At 33.1% G+C, this 3901-nt stretch overlaps 1 protein-coding gene across 3 annotated transcripts in view; it reads left to right on the top strand.

Annotated features, from left to right (window-relative positions):
- The first annotated feature begins 1925 nt into the window (after positions 1-1925).
- LOC106463704 (serpin B3-like) overlaps positions 1926-3901 on the top strand; it is a 67213-nt gene continuing 65237 nt past the window's right edge. Inside the window, exon 1 of one of the 3 annotated variants that reach the window (XM_022391281.1) lies at positions 1926-2030. The gene's annotated coding sequence lies outside the window, so the exon portion shown is untranslated. The other 2 variants (XM_022391280.1, XM_022391283.1) reach the window with 2 other exon arrangements.

Raw genomic sequence — 3901 nt, 5'->3', positions numbered from 1 at the left:
GTTTAAACCTAAGTAAAGAAATATAATATTTATATTACTAATTCAAAAGAATATATAATAATGAATATGCAAAATTTCTATGTTTTCAACATACTTATATTCTAACATAACTAAAGCTAAGTAGTTGTTTTTATTAAAAAATACAAACGAAAATTAGCATAATAATATGGTTACCTGACATACAATTAAAACTGAGATCGCCCCAATTTTTATCTTTATTTTTCTCCCGCTCAGAAACAATAACCGTATTAAGTCGTCCCAAATTCTCTGTATCTCATTATGAGTTTCATATGTACGGTTTGTCATTCTACGTGGGTCCTTCAAATTTTACGTGTAGAATCACCTGACAAAGACAGATCACATGGTGCAGTGTTCCCTCCCTCTCTGTTACGTTTTCTTAACTTAACCTGTCACTGGGCAGCCATAGGAATTAATATTTGAAAGCCTGTCCAGCTGCGAAAAAGAGTTTGAGTACGTTCAAGCCAACTAAGGCACGTTGTTTTATTTATTATTTTTTAATTAGATAAGAATGTGGCAAATTTTGTTTGTCTATCTTTTTAAAACGGAATGCAATGAACTTCGGATTATTTAGTAAATTTAAAAGTGGTTATCGTAATATAAACTGTTTCAGAGCTGTTGCAGTGTTACTCCATATGACAAAAAATGTCACTCTGGAAATCTGGTAACCCTACTCATTGAGAAAATGTGGTTTGTAATTTTAGGGATTCAAACACCTTGACTGTAAAAATGTATTGAAATTTTAAAAAACTAAACTTATTAATAATAAGGAAACTAATAAGATCTTTATATTTTATCATTATGAATTTCGATCAACAAATAAATTCAAAGCTCTAATTAGGTCAATCAAGGGAACTGTGATGTAAAATCAAACGTGTGAGCTGAAACGGCGTTATATGCACGATCGAAAGTTTGTACTTAGTATTAAGCTATTTGAATTACTCTTGTACCAAATGATACCTTAGGTATTTTTTGTGTTGTTGTTGTGGTTGTGTTAGCTTTGTGTTATATGTTTGCACGATTGTATGCACCACAATCAACCCACATGCTACAATCGCAAAAAATAGTAAAGTTGAAATCGCTTTTCTAAATTTCAAAGACGGTAAAATGAATTGCCCAATCTATATATATTAAAAAACTCAAATATCAATAATATACTCGATTTATAGTTATTTATTATTAAAAAACTCAAATATCAATAATATACTCGATTTATAGTTATTTATTATTAAAAACTCAAATATCAATAATATACTCGATTTATAGTTATTTATTATTAAAAAACTCAAATATCAATAATATACTCGATTTATAGTTATTTATTATTAAAAAACTCAAATATCAATAATATACTCGATTTATAGTTATTTATTATTATCTGTTTATCTCCCTAACTGTTGAGATGTCTATCTGTTTTCCTAGCTTTCTATTTCTCTCGCATTCTAAAACAAACCATAATAAACATCATACATATAAGAGGAGACACTGTTTTACTTTCCAGTCGTTGCCTGACTGTCGATGATAATTTCCAGTATGTGTATAATGTAGAAGTTGTGTATATATTGTAATTAATGAATAATAAAACATTCTTCGTGCTTCTAGGCGCCAGTAGCCTGTAATGTATCAGGAGCCAGTCGTCTTCCTACTTGGACTGTCTGTCTCGAGTTGAGCTATGCAGCAAAATATTACGTCACTTGATGCTCTTTGTTGAATTGACCATGCAGAGCCAGACTGGAGTATAAAACTTTTATCTTTTCTTTTAGAACGTAGTTTGAAACTAAATTCCAATTGGATACAGACTAAAATAAATTTCATTTTTTTCATAATTACAGCGAAATAACAGGAATTCGGAAAAAAAAGCATTTCATAAAATTCACTAAAACTTCTCAGGAGCACCGTACATACATTTTGTTAACAGTTTTTTCTTCTTTTCATATACTGTATTAGCAACTAGTACCACAAAAGCACAAATATAAGAACACATCCTGGCCGTCTCTATACATTTGTCTGAGGTAAGTCTATATCTAATCCTGGCCGTCTCTATACATTTGTCTGAGGTAAGTCTACGTGTAATCCTAGCCGCCTCTATACATGTGTCTGAGGTAAGTCTACGTGTAATCCTAGCTGCCTCTATACATGTGCCTGAAGCAAGTCTACGTGTAATCCTGGCCGCCTCTCTCTCTATATATATAAATGTATGTCATTTTTGTTTGTCTTAGGGAAAAGCCACATTGAGCTATCTGCTGTGTCCACTGGGGGGAATCGAACCCAAGATTCTAGCATTGTAAGTCCGTAAGTTTATCGCTATCCCACCGGAGGAGATGTATGTTCTAAAAACAAGTCTACGTCTAATCCTGGTCGTCTCTATACAGTGTCTGAGGCAAGTCTACGTCTATTCTTGGCCGTCTCTATACGTGTATTAGACAAGTCCACGTCTAATCCTGGTCGCCTCTATACAGTGTCTGAGGTAAGTCTACGTCTATTCTTGGCCGTCTCTATACGTGTATTAGACAAGTCCACGTCTAATCCTGGTCGTCTCTATACAGTGTCTGAGGCAAGTCTACGTCTATTCTTGGCCGTCTCTATACGTGTATTAGACAAATCTACGTCTAATCCTGGCCGTCACTATACATGTGTCTGAGGCAAGCCTACGTCAAATTCTGGTTATCCCTGTACATATGTCTAACATAAGTCTATTTAATATAAATATTCCGAGAACAGAGGAATATTCTACGCTTTATAAATACTTCCTCCGTAATTAAATCAATACATTCACAGCTGGCGTTATCTAACTTCAACTACATGACGTCTAAAGGGATTGTTTTCCACTAAATTATTTCAGGCTATTTATTATAATGTTTGGTCAATTTTAGTTTAATTGCTATAAATAAAGTGTTGATACTTTGTTTCATATCATGCATTGCCCTTTAACTTAGTTTCTACAAAAACACGTTAGTCGATATAAGGCTCAATTACTTTGTATCATGGGACACTCACAATACAAGTTCTTGAATTAAACTCGTACATGCGCAATAACATGTTCTGACTAAATTCATGTATAAATTCTTTATTCGTCGCCCTTCAATGGCACAGCATTATGTCTGCGGACTTGCAACGCTAGAAACCAGGTTTCGATACCAAACAAACAAACTTTATTTGCTTGCTGAATCCTTATCTAAACATATATATATATATATATATATATTACTGTTCTTTGGCTCAAGTTTTGTACTAACCAGTTCGGAGGTTCGGATAAATTAATTAATAAAAACAGTTAATGAATTTTCTGAAATCGTTTCATACATCATCGCCTCACCCACTGTTTAAACTTGTGATACGTTTTAGCTGTTTATTTGTTTGTTTGGACATTTGCGCAGAGCCACACAAGAATTGTCTGCGTTAGCCGCCTCTAAGTTTTAAGTGATATTAGACCACCGTGACCCGTCGGGTCAACCACTATTCAGAGGTTATGAAGAATTCAAGCTAATTTCAATATTCCACCGAAATGAAGGTTTATTTTGAGATAATTTAATTAAATATTTCGATCCATTCGTGTTATTCATAATTCAAGAAAAGATATTTGATTGTTGATCGGGAGTAAAAGGAAAGACCATTTCATTTTTCAAAAAAGTGAAGTAAGAAGTTTCGTAAATAGCGCGAACGGTAGTGTGAATGTTTTTTTGACTGAGAAAATAAGCAAACAAACAAACAGACAATCTCAGAGTTTTAGTAGTATATAGATAGATTCATCATAATCTTGTTTTTGTTATATTACACCTTTTAATGAAGATTGGAACATTGACAGGGAAATGATGTAATAACCAATGCTCGGCGAGAGGTTTTCGTTTATAAAATTTTGTTGTTGTTCTCGACTTGATTTTTG

This window comes from Limulus polyphemus, unplaced genomic scaffold (assembly GCF_000517525.1).
Source record: "Limulus polyphemus unplaced genomic scaffold, Limulus_polyphemus-2.1.2 Scaffold1464, whole genome shotgun sequence".
In the NCBI taxonomy this organism is placed as follows: domain Eukaryota; kingdom Metazoa; phylum Arthropoda; class Merostomata; order Xiphosura; family Limulidae; genus Limulus; species Limulus polyphemus.
Note: the sequence above shows the minus strand (reverse complement) of the source record. Positions and strands in the feature narration are given on the sequence as shown.